Raw genomic sequence first — 18,796 nt, 5'->3', positions numbered from 1 at the left:
GTAACATTGTCTGACCATCCATCCATACCATACAACACAGCCTGCACGGTTACTAGGTAACACTGTCTGACCATCTATTCATACCTTACATCACTGCAGCACGGTTGATAGGTAACACTGTCTGACCATCTATCCATACCTTACATCACTGTAGCACGGTTTCTAGGTAACATTATCTGACCATCCACCCATACCTTACATCGCTGCCTGCACGGTTGTTACGGTTACACTTCCGTCACACACTTTGTCGCGTTACAGTACACACATTTTCGGATGCCCCCCAACCATAAGACATAATAATGTCAAAATATTTCTGTTTGCACTTTTCTAATAGAAACCCAGCTCGCCTGGTGGCAATTATCCATTAAGACGTTAAGTCGATACGGAGTGACACCGTGGTTGTCGGTTGGAGTTCCGTTGCTGGAAAAAATTCACCCATCAGAATGTTAACCGGCAAGGTAGGAGAGGGGGTGGTATACAATTTCTAATAACTAGATTGCGTTTCAAAAGTCTGGATTCAATACCAAACCTCTCAACAGTGTTCGTATGGACTGTCCTGACCCATTACATTACGCCGCAATCCACCTCCGTAGCGAAACGGTTAGTGATATCAGCTGCCATCCTCGGGGGCCCGGATTCGATTCCCGGTACTGCCAGAGACTTAAGAATGACAGGAGGACTGGTATGTGGTTGAAATGGTACATACAGCTCACCTCAATTGGGGGTGTGCTCTGAAAAGAGCCACACAGCCTCTAAGTTGAGGACAGGCAGGTCAACTACATGTCGTCAAAGAGAACGACCTGCACGAGCCGGGACGAGTATGTACCTCACATTCCTTACGAGCTGCTCCAGCCGGGTCGAGCATGTACTCTCACACTCCTTACGAGCTGCTCCAGCCGGGACGAGCATGTACTCTCACACTCCTTACGAGCTGCTCCAGCCGGGACGAGCATGTACTCTCACACTCCTTACGAGCTGCACCAGCTGGGACCAGCATGTACTCTCACACTCCTTACGAGCTGCTCCAGCCGGGACGAGCATGTACTCTCACACTCCTTACGAGCTGCTCCAGCCGGGACGAGCATGTACTCTCACACTCCTTACGAGCTGCTCCAGCCGGGACGAGCATGTACTCTCACACTCCTTACGAGCTGCTCCAGCCGGGTCGAGCATGTACTCTCACACCCCTTACGAGCTGCTCCAGCCGGGACGAGCATGTACTCTCACACCCCGTACGAGCTGCTCCAGCCGGGACGAGCATGTACTCTCACACCACTTACGAGCTGCTCCAGCCGGGACGATCATGTACTCTCACACTCTTTGCGAGATGCACCAGCTGGGACCAGCATGTACTCTCACACTCCTTACGAGCTGCTCCAGCCGGGACGAGCATGTACTCTCACACCCCTTACAAGCTGCTCCAGCCGGGACGAGCATGTACTCTCACACCCCTTACGAGCTGCTCCAGCCGGGTCGAGCATGTACTCTCACACCCCTTACGAGCTGCTCCAGCCGGGACGAGCATGTACTCTCACACCCCTTACGAGCTGCTCCAGCCGGGTCGAGCATGTACTCTCACACCCCTTACGAGCTGCTCCAGCCGGGACGAGCATGTACTCTCACACTCCTTACGAGCTGCTCCAGCCGGGACGAGCATGTACTCTCACACTCCTTGCGAGCTGCTCCAGCCGGGTCGAGCATGTACTCTCACACCCCTTACGAGCTGCTCCAGCCGGGACGATCATGTACTCTCACACTCTTTGCGAGATGCACCAGCTGGGACCAGCATGTACTCTCACACTCCTTACGAGCTGCACCAGCCGGGACGAGCATGTACTCTCACACTCCTTACGAGCTGCTCCAGCCGGGTCGAGCATGTACTCTCACACTCCTTACGAGATGCACCAGCTGGGACCAGCATGTACTCTCACACTCCTTACGAGCTGCACCAGCCGGGTCGAGCATGTATTGTGGCGAGATGAGAAGAATGCAAGAATGAGGAATGTGGCTGCAAGCACGAACTTCCTGTTCTGCCCAGACAGATCGGCTCTTATCTGCTCGTATCTGCTACACGAAAACATTGACTCACACTTTGCAGTGTTCAATGTCTTGCCTGATCTAATCAGATATGTGAACACTCAGATGAATATGGAAGAATCTGTCGATTTTTTCACTTAGTTGATCCATATACTGCTTTGCCACAATTTATATTGGTCACGCATATCAAATCACAGCATTAATAAGAGCAAAAGTCTGCAATATATCTGGCTAAATCTTTTGCAAGCGTTATTTCAGCATGCTATGAAAACACGCATTATTACCTCGAAAACTTCCAGCGACAGAGTTGGAGAGAAAGGTTCAAAGTTTATAAACTTAATATAATATATTATATCAAATCTCAAGTTGAAAGTGCTATTAGTTCATGCGCTAGGGAATGTATTTTGATGCGGGCGCCACTGCTTCGAATTAATCTTAGTAATGATAAAGCATACCAAACTTCTTTCTTTTTTTACTATTTGCTTTATGTGGCACCGACACGGATTGGTCTTATGGCGACGATGGGATAGGAAAGGCCTAGGAGTTGGAAGGAAGCGGTCGTGGCCTTAAATAAGGTACAGCCTCAGTATTTGTCCGGTGAAGAAATGGGAAACCACGGAAAACCATCTTCAGATCTGCTGACGGTGGGATTTGAACCCACTATCACCCAGATGTAAGCTCACAGCTGCGCGCCCCTAACTGCACGGCCAACTCGCCTGGTTACCAAATGTATGGTGAAACATTATTTAGACAGACATGTCGAGTTCCAGTATTTTGATTTATGTTGTATTTTAAAGTCTTATTCTTCTCCTCCTTCTTCTTGGCCTTTTTTGCCTATTTACTGGAGTCGGCACTTGATTTGGATTGCAACCGAGTGACTTTCTTTACTACAACACTATTTTTTTAAGAATGACTAAAGAACTGGAAATGGAATTACAGATAAGACTTTTTGCAGGTGAAATAAGTTACAGGATTGTGAGTGACCGCAAAGAGACCTCGACAATGTTGTAGCTGTACCTATTTTGAAACTTTGAAACTTCTCTTGATGTGTGATTAATAATACTGTAATAATAACATACATGCATCTTCATTAGAGACTCTTATGCCTGTCATCGTTCATTCTGCAGGCCTCTGTGAATTTGCTAATCACCGCCACAATCCTCTATTTGTAAATAATAATAATAATAATAATAATAATAATAATAATAATAATAATAATAATAATAATAATAATAAATGTCCGAAAATTTCACCAAAATCGATCCCTTTTATTTTAACAAAGAGTGATAATTCTTTCTTTCCTCCCAGCACGTTTACTTCAGGCCGTGTTGTGCTCACATTAATCGGGCTTTCCTAACCATCTGAAAACGACTAAAAGTTTAGGGAACTGCACCTGGGTTGTACACCTTTCCACTGACTTGAAATCAACCAGCTGTTTCCTGTTATATTATATATAATATATCCACACCTCAGATTTTAACAATACATACAACAATGCATAATATATATTATATATACATATCTCATAAACAAGCATACGATAATAATGAACCCTACACTAATAAACCAAAGACTAGAACGTTTCCCACAAACAATTGAACATATTGTGCATAAAAAAGATAAAAGTACGTGGTAAAACATGGTTCGTCTTCTTAATACATCATGCTAGTCCGTAATTAGAACATAGTTTCCAAATGCTGCACATTTATATGTAAAAAGTATCCACTATGAAAAAATCTCCAAGCTTCTACATCTAACGTATCAAATAAATTAATTCTGAATTACATGTAATAATGTATTTCTAGGGGTTGTGATATCTGTCTCAGTAGAATAACATAGTTCGTAAATATCACTTAACAATGCATTAAGCCTACGACAAAAACACTTTGAGAATAATAAAATAATAAAATTTGCACTTTCTATCACAAATCTTCAAAGAAATAATTGCAAATTATTACAGTATGGTAGTTATCAATATGGTGCTCAGTAAAATGCTTTGAAGACTATGCGAAAACATGAAAGATAAAGTTAATTGAATGAACAGTTTGAGACTGAATAAATGGCATAAAATACAGTAAGTTACTCAGGAAAAAATGAAAATGTAGCCTGCATGGGGACACAGTAATCTTAGGATTTTGAACAGATATGGAGGAATTAAAAACGAGAGTGAGTAACAGGATTCCGGTTAAGCAATTTCATCATCGCTCACTGCAAGCGGTTGAGCTAGGTCAGAATCAGAAGATGAATCACCACTCTCCCCATCATCATCGTCACTGGATTCCATACCACCTAAGCGTATGATAAAACTGTCAACTGCATCTTCCATTAACCCATCCTTTTCCCAGAACTTGTTTTCGAGGTTGATGACGTGTTGGTCGAATCCCTCCCAGTCAGCGGGTGTCACAGATGCGATAGCATTCGCCGTCACTTCCTGCAGCTTCGTTAACGAGATGTCACCCGAAATGTTCTGTTCTCGTACAGTTCTTTTGATTTTGGCCCAGGCCAGTTCGATAGCATTGAATTCTCACATGTAAGGAGGTAAGCGTAAAACCGTGTGCCCATGAAATCTCAGTAATTCATCGAACCGGTATTTTTTTCAGGATCTTTGGACTTCTGGATCAGTTCAAACAGCTGACATTTCTTCATTTCTTCAGAAAAATTCACTTTATTCTCTTTTAAACATTTCACCATATCACTTTTAACAGCATACAGAGAAGGCACTTTGTTTACTTCAGTACTGTGATAAGATGCATTGTCAATTACTATAACGCTTTCAGAGGGAAGATTAGGAAGAAGTTTTTCACTCACCCACTTATGAAAATTTACTCCATTCATTTGGCCATGGTAATCTCCTGTGGCCTTTCCTGCTCTAAAAATCAACTTTGCTCCATCAATAAACCCACTCTTAGAACCAGCATGGACAAGTATAAGCCTATTTGAAGAGCTTCTGTTGGTTGTTATGCCCTGAACACTGTCACTCTGCCAACACTTATTAAATGTCAGGTTATTGTCAACCCATGATTCATCAATATAAATGATGTTCCTGTTCTGAGAACGGTAAATTCTCATGCGTCTTAAATAGTTACTTCGCCAATAAACAATGTTTGGGCGCTCAATCAGTATTTTCCTGTTACTGGCGCATCTCTTCCACTTGAAACCCATATCATGTAACAACTTTCTTAGTGTGTGCACCTTCCAGGGAAAGTTAATTTTCGCTTGAATTGCCTTCAGCAGCTTCGGTGCTGTTGGAACTATTCTCAGCTTTACATAGAAGTCGTTTATGACGTCTCTTATGACTCCCCTATCAAATTCATCACAATGAAACTTATGTTCCTCTGATCTAGGCCTCTTTTTACCTGGAGTACACAGTGAAGACTCACCAGCAGAAAGTCCTTCCTTTCGGATCTTTGAGATCGTTCGAACAGATACACCACTGTAATTAGCAGCCCGCAAGTTACTCTCAGTTACTAAGTACTTGAATTTTCCTTGTCTAGCTTCCTCATCACATTGGTTTGTAATATTCCTGATCACTTCTCTAGCTTCACTGTGAATTGTCTTTCCCTTCTTGCGTACGACAGACATTACGCGTCTTTACAAAAAAGTTACGCACAGAAATAACAAGAGAAATTTAGAGCAACATCAGTAACAAGAAATAAAAGGCAAACAACTGAAAAAGGAACACGAACAAACGCAGAACAACACAACAGCAATGAACGCAGACACAGCTGGATTACAACTGACAAGATCGAAGAGCTGCCAGTAGAGGACAATATAAAGTCGCCTGGGTAGTAGCGGAGTTGCTATGGCAACCACTGCGTCACTGGCTCTGCCGGTGAAAACTCCTTCACCCCGTGCCTCAGCAGGCATGTGCATTCTTCTGATCTCCGAACAATACTCTCACACTCCTTGCGAGCTGCTCCAGCCGGGTCGAGCATGTACTCTCACACTCCTTACGAGATGCACCAGCCGGGACCAGCATGTACTCTCACACTCCTTACGAGATGCACCAGCCGGGACCAGCATGTACTCTCACACTCTTTACGAGCTGCACCAGCCGGGACGAGCATGTACTCTCACACTCCTTACGAGCTGCTCCAGCCGGGTCGAGCATGTACTCTCACACCCCTTACGAGCTGCTCCAGCCGGGACGAGCATGTACTCTCACACTCTTTGCGAAATGCACCAGCTGGGACCAGCATGTACTCTCACACTCCTTACGAGCTGCACCAGCCGGGACGAGCATGTACTCTCACACTCCTTACGAGCTGCTCCAGCCGGGTCGAGTATGTACTCTCACACTCCTTACGAGATGCACCAGCTGGGACCAGCATGTACTCTCACACTCCTTACGAGCTGCACCAGCCGGGTCGAGCATGTACTCTCACACTCCTTACGAGCTGCTCCAGCCGGGTCGAGCATGTACTCTCACACTCCTTACGAGCTGCACCAGCCGGGACCAGCATGTACTCTCACACTCCTTACGAGCTGCTCCAGCCGGGTCGAGCATGTACTCTCACACTCCTTACGAGATGCACCAGCCGGGACCAGCATGTACTCTCACACTCTTTACGAGCTGCACCAGCCGGGACGAGAATGTACTCTCACACTCCTTACGAGCTGCTCCAGCCGGGTCGAGCATGTACTCTCACACTCCTTACGAGCTGCACCAGCCGGGACGAGCATGTACTCTCACACTCCTTACGAGGTGCTCCAGCCGGGTCGAGCATGTGCTCTCACACTCCTTACGAGCTGCTCCAGCCGGGTCGAGCATGTACTCTCACACTCCTTACGAGCTGCACCAGCCGGGTCGAGCATGTACTCTCACACTCCTTACGAGGTGCTCCAGCCGGGACGAGCATGTACTCTCACACTCCTTACGAGCTGCTCCAGTCGGGTCGAGCATGTACTCTCACACTCCTTACGAGCTGCACCAGCCGGGACGAGCATGTACTCTCACACTCCTTACGAGGTGCTCCAGCCGGGTCGAGCATGTACTCCCACACTCCTTACGAGCTGCTCCAGCCGGGTCGAGCATGTACTCTCACACTCCTTACGAGCTGCACCAGCCGGGACGAGCATGTACTCTCACACTCCTTATGAGGTGCTCCAGCCGGGTCGAGCATGTACTCCCACACTCCTTACGAGCTGCTCCAGCCGGGTCGAGCATGTACTCTCACACCCCTTACGATTAGCTCGACAAAGTGGTACGTTACCAGCTGTCACTGGAAAGATGGCGTGGAATGGCATCAGTAGACGAATAAGTCTGAGTGGTGTCTTTAAAAGTACACAATATGAAGGTAAAGTCGGAATTTAAGAGGACAAATTGGGGCAAATATTCATTTATAGAAAGGGTAGTTAGGGATTGGAATAGCTTACCAAGGGAGATGTTCAATAAATTTCTAATTTCTTTGAAACCATTTAAGAAAATGCCAGAAAAGCAGATAGGGAATCTGCCACATGGGCGACTGCTCTAAATGCAGATTAGTAGTGACTGAATCTTCTAAATCTCCGGTTTCCACCGTTAGTTTCATTCGAGAAACACTCCGTTATCATTGATGATGATGATGATGATGATGATGATGATGATGATGATGATGATGATGACGTGTAGCCTCCGGAGCGGCCTGATGCGGATCTTTCTAGTGGATGACATGCACGTCATTGTGTGGTATGGTGATGAAGACGTTGATATTGATGTAGTAAGGAGAGGATGAAACAGAGTGTCGACACGTAGCCTACTGCTTTCGAATAACAGCAAGGGGTATGTTCAAATCTTAACGTCCCCATCTGACGGATGAATCGCTATCAGCAGCGTCATACGCTCTCGCTCCATATAAACGCTGCGCTAACGTTTGAAATTGAACTCAGGTTTCTATCACGCAATCAAGTGATAAGAAATTGTATACCACCACCTCTCGAACTTTCTCAAGATTATATTGAGTGCAGAGAGTACTTAGGCCCAATGTAGAAATTTCACTCTAGGTTTAAAACCTGATACGCTTCCTGTTGTCACGTGCACGTCCTACTAAATATACCACTTGAAGTCCCCGGGATTCGAATGTTGGACACTCAAGTTGGGAATCGACTGGATTAATCACTTTGCCTGCATCATAACTTCTACCTCACCACAATTGTATGAATGTATTAATAAAAAATAAAATAACAGCAGTAGGAAAATTTTCCATGAACATTTATGATCACTTTTAAAGTTGTAAATTGAAATGGAGCTTATGTCGTGTACCATATCCAAGTGAATATTTAAAAATCCATTTTTGAGAGCTAAATCCAGCCCTCGAGCGTACTTTGAAACCAATAACACTAAAGAGGCTTTAAACTCATTGGTTGACTAAACGAATAATGATAGATTCTGGAAGCGAATTATGGAATGAACAGTTCTATTGGTCCATTCTACTTGTAGTCATTAATTGGATGAGTTCGCTCTCATTCTGTGAAACACAACTAAATCTGCACTGTAAATACCGTAAAAGAATAATTATCTGGAATCTGTACAAAAATCAATCTGCAGTAATAAGATTCGAAGGTTATGACAAGGAAGCAGCAATCCAGAAAGGAGTGGGGCAAGGCTGCACTTTCCCCCTCTCTATTTCAATGTTTATAGAACAGAGAACAAACGACATCAAAGAGGAATTCGGAAAATAAATCACAATCCAAAGACAGGAAATCAAAACTCTGAGATTTGTCGTTGATATTGATACCTGAGTCTCAATAAGATGTGGAAAAATTGCTGAATGGTAAGGGCATAGTCCTGGGGAAGGAGTACAAGATGAAAATAAATAAATCCAAAATAAAAGTAATGGAGTTCAATCGAATGAAGTCAGATGTGGGAAATAATAGATTAAGAAATGGAGTCTTAAAGGAAGTAGGTGGATATAGTTACCCTATTAGAATAACTAACGATGTCAGAAGTAAGGAGGACATAAAATCCAGACTAGCACAAGCAACGAAGACCTTTTTTAAGAAGACAAATTAGATCACTTCGAATATTGGAATAGGAAATTAGAAAGAGATTTTTTAAGACTTTGGTATGGAACGTGGCATTGTATGGAAGTGAAAAATGGACGAAAGTAGCTCAAAAAAAACAGAATAGGAGCTTTTGAAATGTTGTGTTACAGAAAAATGCCGAAGGTAAAATGGATACATCGAATCACAAGTGAAGAGATACTGAATCGAATTGTTGAGAGGAGAACGGTTTGGCGAAATTTGACCAGAAGAAGAGATAGAATTATACGACACATCTTAAGATACCCTGGACTTGTGCAGTGCTGGGGGTAAAAACGGCAGGGGTAGACCAAGGTACGAATATGAAAAGCAGGTTAGAGCAGATGTAGGATATAGTACTTACGTAGAAATGAGAAGTTGGCACATTATATGATGGCATCAAACCAGTCTATGGACCCACAACAATAAAGCTATACTATATATTTTGACTGCTTCATGCTGAGCCTCCCGTAATGCGGTTCGTGCATGCCGCAGACGAACTGCGAGCCGAATTGCGTGCCTTATTGCTCCAGAGCGAGGGGATACTCAAATTTTACGGTTTGTTTTAGTGTGAAGCTTTCACCATAAAGCTTTTACTTCCACTTTTGTTACAGCCTGCAATCAGCATTGGGATACACAGTTCTTGTGACGTTGAGTAATTCTATACAATGCCCCTTGTAATGCGCTGCAGTACAATACAGTGAATTATGGCGCGTTGCAAAGCAACGCGATACAACAACACAGATTGCACAGTTTTCCTAATTTAGTGTTTTGGAAGTGCGGTGTACAAATCTAGTCATTGGATCCTAAAGAATTATAGTCGAATAATTAACTTTATAAGTCAACACTTCTCCAATTTCATTCCACAGCAGCTAACTTCTCTGTGCTAATGGAGTAATTCCATACACCGCAAAAAATGTTTCCAATATCAAGGATGCAATCCAATAATAAAGTTTCGGACGGTTTTTTACACAACATGGGCGTATAAACTTTTACAAACTCAAATTTGTTCTTCCAGTATCCAATGCAAACGATGTTTGAGTCATCAGTTTTCATCTATGTACTGGTTTTATGCAGCATTTCATGCCAGCCTACCATGAGCTAACTATTTCATTTATATGCAACAACAGCATCCTACATCTGGAATAGTCTGCTTGTCATAGATCCATACCTTGGTCCACCCCTACCGTTCTTCCAGCCTACACTTCCCTCAAAAACCAACTGAACAACTCCTGGGAATCTTAAGATCTTTCTATCACTTCTTCTAGTCAATTTTAGCCAAATTGATTCTCCTCACACCAAGTCGATTCAGTGTCCCTTCATTCGTGATTCGATCTGTCCATATCACTTTCAGCATTCTTTTGTAACACCACATTTCAAAAGCTTCTATTCTCCTTTCTGAACTAGTTATCCTCCATGTTTCACTTCCATACAGTGCCACGCTCCAGACTAAAATCTTTCAAAACATATTTTTAGTTCCTATATAAATGTTCAAAGTGAACAAATTTATTTTATGAAGAAAGCCCTTCCTTGCTCGTACTAATCTTCATTTTATATTCTCCTTACTTCTGCCATCATTAGTCATTGTACTAGCCAACTAACAATATTCATCTACTTCCTTTAAAACTTAGTCCGTTACAAATTTTTTCTCTAATCTAATATTTCCTGTATCACCTGATTTAGTCCCACTGCATTCCATTACTTTTGTTCAGATTTTTTAACATCTGATTTACGTCGCACCGACACAGATAGGTCCTACGGCGACAATGGGGCAGAGAAGAGCTGGGAGTGTGAATCAGGTGGCGTGGCCATGATTAAGGTACAGTCCCAAGTATTGACTGGTGTAAAAAATACGAAATCACGGGAAACCATCTTCAGGGCTGCCGAGAATGGGGTTCGAATCAGCTATCTCCCGAATGCAATCTCACAGCTGCGTGCTCCTAACCGCACGGCCAACTCCTTCGGTAGGAAAATATAATAGAGAAAGAATAATTTCATTCATATCCAAGAAATTCAAAATTATGCTCGCTGTACGAAATAACGAGACATGAAATGCTTTTCCCAAGACAGAAATTGGTGGAGGATGCCGACTCTGTTTCTGCTTTTGCAAATCTACCTTGGGGCTCATAACTGGATGTTTTTGATGATAATAATTATATTCAGTTTGTAGTGTATTTTTGAATTTCTATACATAGTGTTTTTTCACTCTTATTTCTATTATTACTGTCACTATTTTTGTTATGAGTATTATTACATTCCAATTTCCTCACTTGGTATATAATTAAAAGGATTATTATTTTTCATTCGTTTATGTTCTTTGTTGGCGAACTGTACACTTAAAAGACGTAACAAATTAATCTAAATTTAATAAAATATCTGATATTTTTTAAAGTTCGGTAGTTGCAATTAGTACCATTTAATAGCTAATTTCTTCAAAACTTAACCACTTATTTAAACGCTACTTCCGGGACCATATATGGTCATGTAACAACTTATGATGAGGGGAAAATGAATAACGACTTCTTTCACTCTGAAATGCTGTGGTGTACGTCATAATTATACTGGTTAAGTGCAAAGGAATGCATAAAACACTAACTTCACTACTGATAAATACGTTGCCAATCAACTTACCTATCTTATCTTTCATCTCTCACAGCACCAGAACTGACTACTGGAAAAAGGATTTTTTGGCGCTAATAGAATGGCAAACATTCTTAAGCAAGTAGTTCTACATTTATGTAGGTGAGTTGCATACATTTTAGGAGTTTTGGTAGCCTATATCACTAACATTTACACAAATCTCAGTGCAGAACCGTTGTGCGGGCTAAGGGATGCACACTATTTTGAACTGTAACCTATTAGGACCTGAAAATGCATTACTATCCAAAACTGCTTAAATTTATTTTTATAGTCATAATGTTTTTTCATTAAAACTGAAAATCTGGCATTTAAGTTTTAATGCGCGTTTTTCACGTGTGCCGCTGAGGAGCATTTTACTGGGATTCCATTGGATCTTTATGAAACCAGAAATACGCATATTCATGTTGAAAACATTTCTTAGCAAAGTAGGAGACCCCATAATACGAAAAACATGAAAATTAAGCAATTTCCGCAATTTACCGAAAGGGCTAAGGTAAGGTAGGTAAGGGTTATTCTGCCCGAAGGCAGGTGCGAACCTCCGCAGAGGTGTTCCTGAGCCGGAGTTTACGTGCGGTAGGGTGGCCAGTTCCTTTCCGCTCCTCCATTCCCTTACCTCCCACCAACAGGGCGTGGCAACCCATCCAACTCCTGACCACGCCCAATGTTGCTTAACTTCGGAGATCTCACGGGATCCGGTGTTTCAACACGGCTATGGCCGTTGGCAAAGGGCTAAAGGGCTCGAAAATCTTCAAATTGTGAGTCTTGCATAGCTCTATCAAAATAAATAATAAATTACGAAAATGAATTCCGACCTAAATGCAGTTCCGCAAAAACAGCCTAAAATCGCTTGTTTCTTTACTCGTTTTCTTTCTTATTCAAATCCTAGCCAAATTAACTTATTTACGTAATTCTTTCTATAATGTGTTCCTTGGTTCAATACCCTGAGGATACCGGGCGAGTTGGCCGTGCGCGTAGAGGCGCGCGGCTGTGAGCTTGCATCCGGGAGATAATAGGTTCGAATCCCACTATCGGCAGCCCTGAAGATGGTTTTCCGTGGTTTCCCATTTTCACATCAGGCAAATGCTGGGGCTGTACCTTAATTAAGGCCACGGTCGCTTCCTTCCAACTCCTTGGCTTTTCCTATCCCATCATCGCCATAAGACCTATCTATGTCGGTGCGACGTAAAACCCCTAGCAAAAAAAATACCCTGAGGCTTTTTTTAAATGTCCATACGAAATGTAGTTATATGGCTTAAGTGAAACTCTGCATTGACTCACATTAGAGCTCGTAGTGGTTGAAAAAGATAACGATGATTAAGAAGAGAATTTTAAATTTAGGAGTAAATAAAGAATATATTTTCATATTTTATTAAATTTGATTTACCTAAAATTCGTAGCTAATATCCCTATGATGATTTCGACATAGAGATGTTTGCCTTAAGGGCCAGAACTGTGGATTTTTGTCGAATAGAGTATTATAGGAAAGATCAGTCTTCAGAAATATTTGTCAATTTACGCCCTGCATTCAAGAATGACCTCTCTCCAGAAATTTACGCTCGTCAAATCAAATCCAATATTGTGCTGATTACTATTGGAAATGTATGTTATGGTGTTGAAAATTATAGAGATCTTTCATAAGCAAACGTTACATTTGCAATATAAATATTTCGACTATGATCGGGTATGGAATCATATATGATGGATTCCACAATTCGTAATATGCTATAATAGGAATGTCAATCGATAGGGAATTTCATTCGGATGACGAAGGTAGTTATCTCGTTATTGGTCCGTTCGAGATCGCAATTAACCCCAGTCGACCTCATATATATGAGCCGTAAGTTCCTGTATACGCAATTGAATTCCTTTGCCCCTCATCCCATCCAATCTCACAATCAGAATGCGACCGCAGCCTTCTTTCCTCACTGTTTAACCTCACTTAACTGCCGTGAAAATCACTGGCTATGAAATGAGTTTTGGTTGGAGATAGCATAAGAGCTGAGAGTGGAAGTCATCAGAATATCAGTTCGCCGAAATTCTCTTTGTCCATCTCAGCTAACTTAATGCTCTTCCTAAAATGCACCAGTATCAACGAAGTATTCCAAGAAGACAAGAATGGGTTCGAGATGAAGAAATAAAAACTAGAATCAGCAGTGCAAGAAATATGTTACTTCAAATTTAAAAGGAGGACCAGGGACCCTGAAATTTGGAGCGGGAGTTGACGATCTGAATTTTCCTAACTGAGCCTGACAGTGCTTCCAATACTTGTGTCAAGCTATTCACTTCCATCTTCCTTATCCAACCTCCCTTGGTCAACTCTTGTTCTATTCCTACCTGAGGAGCATTTGATTTTCACGCCCTTCGGAACCCTCCCCTTTTCGTTTTTCCGATACCTTCATTGTTCGAGATGCCAAACCTCTAAAATTTTCTCTTCGCATCAATGTTAATAGAGATTGGTTTCCCAGTTGTTCTTGCTCGTCAAAAATATTCGCACCCTTACTTCTTCTCCGCTACACGGGAAAGACCAGAGATCGAGCACAGATTGTTTGGTTTTCCCCTCTTAGTAGCCTTTTACGACATGTTTGACTCCACCTACAAAGGAGATAAGGAGTTTCGATAAATCGAAGGAAAAATTATTCACTAAAATAATGCTGGGGCTCACGAATTGTGAGAAAATGAAACACGTTCTTGATCTCGTAAATACATATATATTACAATTGGCTTTATGTCGCACCAACACATATAGTTCTTATGGAGACGATGGAACATAAAAGGACTAAGAATGGAAAGGGAACGGCCTTGGTACTAATTCAGGTAGAACTCCAGCATTTGCCCGGTACGAAAATAGGAAACAACCATATTCAGAGCTTCGAATTCACTGTCTGCCGGATGCAAGCTCACAGCTTCACGACCCTAACCGCACGGCCACTTGCTCGGTCGTAAATATAACAGTATTAATAATAATAATAATAATAATAATAATAATAATAATAATAAAAATAATAATTTCCTTGTGGTGTAGAGGTAATGTGCCTGTCTCTTATTCCAAGGACCTCGGTTTTTTTCCGGCCAATTCAAGGAGTTTAAGGATTTTAATTCTGGACACAAGCGTAGATCGTGGCTCACTTGATATGCTATTTTGTCAAGCTCTTAAATACAGGAAGAAATCACACAATGAGAAGATGGCGCTGCTGTGTACGAGTACATAGATGAAGACAGGTTGCCATGGTTAAGATGGTGCTGAGAAACTGATGATGCTACTTCCAGGATGACCACCTAGAAAACCAAACCACAGAGGTCCAAAACTGATAATTTGAAAAAGGCTGGTAACCTAAGTGCAAACGTAATGTCTCGGCAAGTGTTCCTAAACATAAAACAAGTTCATCCTCTTCAACACCTTACAAGGGTTTACAAAGTAGGTGTGTACACGCAGTTTTAGATACTCTGCGACGTTAACATTCCAATGATTGCGTAGTTACCATTGGATGTACATCATGCTCGTAACATTATTGGTGCAGCATAGCAGCATTTATTCTCCACGATCACAATGTTGAGAGCGCACCAAAATGTAAACATTCATTTTTTAATATCTATATATTTAAAACAGTAGGCTGATTTGTGTTACCACGATTTTGAAGGAACTGCTGAACCGAATTACATCGTAAAGCATTCTGACGGAAGCTGTTGGCCTGTACATTTTCGGAGATCTTTAAAGGCATAAAAATTTCCTGTCATATATTTTTTAATATTACAGAAAATGTAGCATTCTCATTGGCCAAAGAGCTTGCCTGTACTTCAAGGCCACCTCCTGGCCAAATTACGGCCATGTGTTTAATGGTAATTTTAAATGCCGCACACGCCTAGCACCCCTACAGTTGGGGGTTGGTAAGGAGTCACATGAAATCATCCACAGTTCTAGCCCTTCAGGCAAGCAACTCAAGGTTGAAAACATACTAGGAATATGAGCTACGAATTTTAAATATAATAAACTATGAGAATATATTCTTTATTTATTCCTACAAATTACAATCATTTTCTTAATCATCGTTAACCGGTCGATTAGGTTAGCAGTTTGCCTTTTTCTACCACTACGAGCGCTAATGTGAGTCAATCACACAAATCATTGTGTAAATAAGTTAATTTGAATGGGATTTTAATCAAAAAGGAAAAGGTAAAGGAAGAAGCGATTTTAGCCTTTATATCCCAAACTGCATTTAGGCCCGAAGTGTTTCCCGATTTTTTTGACAGAGCTATCCAAGACTCACAATTTGAAAACCTTCCCATGCCCTTTAGCCCTTCAACGTTCGACACAATCGCGGAAATTGCTCAATTTTACGTTTTTCTCCTAAGAAAGGTTTTCTACATTGAAAATAATCGAAAATGACCAATATTAGTGTCGAATCCACACTTTTTGGTGCAGCTATGATAAACAGTGACACTCCGGATGCAATTTAAGTCTCCATCGACATTGGCGGTGAAAAGGAGTGAAGAAGAAAATGTCCAATTAGTGTTGAATCCACAGTTCTCGGGCTGGCTAGGCCGATTGGTGACAGTTCTAATGACATAATATACATAATATCTATAACGCGACACGTAAATGGATACAATTATCATTTATTTGTATTAATTGTCTGAAAGGAGCGGCTACCTCTCAAACAAGGACAAACTTCCATACAAAACAAGATCGTCTAAAACAATAACTCTAACACGAAAAAATACTTCTTAAAATATAAATCATTCTCCTAATGGGGAAATCTACAAAAGTTCACTTGACACAAAAATTAAAAATTAAAAGGTAATATAAATAAAAATAAATAAATAATAAATATAAATCCTTAAAAATAAAAATTTAAGGAAGTACCCGAGCAACGCATGGGGCAATTTCATATCATGATACGTATTTCACCTACTCATATCGAATATTGTGGAGTAGTGCCGATCCTTTAGTTATTATTAGTTCTCGAGGTATAAACTTTTGAGTTTCTTGTTTTAAGCTACTGAAAGTTGTCAATAGAGTATCTAAATGTAGGCCACCCACGTCTAGTAAGCAGCCAATCAGACTAACAAGCTGCTCTTCAAGATCTTCTAAGCTTCTTACATAGAGCACCGAACTATGATAATGAAGAAACTTACTTCCAAATTAGTCTTCGTATATATGATAATTAATTTGCGTGTTTACCTTGTTATTGAAGGTTTCTTGCTATTAATCTTGTAAAGAGAGTGTGTAGTTAATTTATTAAGTGGCATAAAGACATTCATAGAGCGTCGCTATGTTTATATTCATAAACTTGCTAACTCATGTTAATGATATCGTTAAGAAGGAGCATAAAACTGTGAATTAAATATTCTCTCGAAACTATAACGAGCTCAAGTTCTTTCTTAACGCTGGTGGAGACAGGAGAGTGACGGGCCGGAGGGAAAGAACAACGGCACTAACTTTCAAGTACCTCTGTCTTTTATTAGAGCTCAAATTGAGTCCAAGTTTTATGAAGACCACGCGGAGGGAAGTGATGTAGCACATTCTGACGGAGGATTAGCTTATCACTTGAGTCCGGATTTTTAGCAGCAATAGGTTAGAATGTAAACTTACTGGAGCGAGCCATGAGCATAGTTTAGCCTGCACAACGGTAATGCTTTGAGTTTTGCATAAATATTAGGAGCATCGCCCATCAAAACCCTATAATTTATGTTACTCCCGATACGTTATTGCTATTTTATCTAATTCTGAAAAGAATATGAGTTAGATACTAAGAATATTCAAGAAATCCTTAGAAAAATTTAAGCTAAAAATAAATATAAAGTAAACAAAATTCATGATAGTAGACAAAAAGAAGCCTACAGGTAGAAGAAAAATGAAATAACACAGCGATAGAAGAAGTCACAGAATTCTCCTATTTGTGTAGTGTAATTACCTCTTATAACAGGTCCCTTTCGGAAATCAAGAAAAGAATAGTTTTAGCAGAACAAACCTTCCTAAATAAGAAAAAAATATTGCTGAACAACCATCTCAGTTTGAGAGAACAGAAAATCATTTCTCAATACCTATGTTTGTAGTGTGCTACTGTTATTGTTGTTTTTTTTTTGTTTGAGTCATCAGTCCATAGACTGGTTTGATGCAGCCGTCCATGCCTGCCTATCCTGTGCTAACCTTTTCATTTCTACGTAACTGCTGCATCCTACATCTACTGTAATCTGCTTGTCATATTCGTACCTTGGTCTACCCCTACCGTTCTCAGCGCCTACACTTCCCTCAAGAACCAACTGCACAACTGCTGGGTGCTGTATGGATACGAAATCTGGATATTAGGGAAAAAGGAAGAATCAAAACTTGAGGCTGCAGAAATGTGAATTTAGATGGATACAATTACAAATGATCTTGTTTTAAACACGTAGAAGTGGGTTAAATACGATAAAGAAGAGGAAAACATCCTTGGATACGTACCGAGACATGCCTCTCTTCTGAAAACCATCACTGAAGGTAAAGTACTGGAAAAGAGACCCGGGGAACGACCGAAGATGGCATACAGCAGGAACTCCGTCGGTGAACTGGCACGTGGCTCATATAGCAACATGAAGAGGCTAGCAGAAGATCGTCAGATGTGGCTACAGCGACAAGGCATTGACTTTAGTAGATGATGATGATGATGATGATGATGATGATGATGATGATGATGATGATGATGATGATTATGATGATGATGATCGCTACATTACGGGAAAGTGGGCAAGACGATACTTCCTAACAACCTAATTAGTTTACATTCTAACATATTGATGACAAAAAACGGGGTCACAATTAGCGTGTCTCAGATGGAAGAGCACTCGAATTTTCCTTTGGTCCTTGTGTCAGATTATCCCTTGACAAGGGATGTGTTTAATGTCCATTTAATTACTGCCGGCTTTAAGTAGTGTAATCCAGTCCCTTCGTGTAGGGATAGCGAGTTTGTTTGTTACCTGAAGAACCCGATCTGGATTCCCGACTGGGTCAGGAATCCGAGGGTTGTTCAACTTCCATTTCTTGAAAGCAATTGAGGAGCTATCTGACGATGAAACAGTGGCTCCGGATTAGAAAACTAAAACTAAAGGCCGAGAATATTCGTTACGTTCACAATGCGTACCC

The sequence above is a fragment of the Anabrus simplex genome, chromosome 9 (assembly GCF_040414725.1).
Source record: "Anabrus simplex isolate iqAnaSimp1 chromosome 9, ASM4041472v1, whole genome shotgun sequence".
Classification (NCBI taxonomy): domain Eukaryota; kingdom Metazoa; phylum Arthropoda; class Insecta; order Orthoptera; family Tettigoniidae; genus Anabrus; species Anabrus simplex.
The sequence above is the reverse complement of the archived record's forward strand: the minus strand, read 5'-3'. Positions refer to the sequence as shown.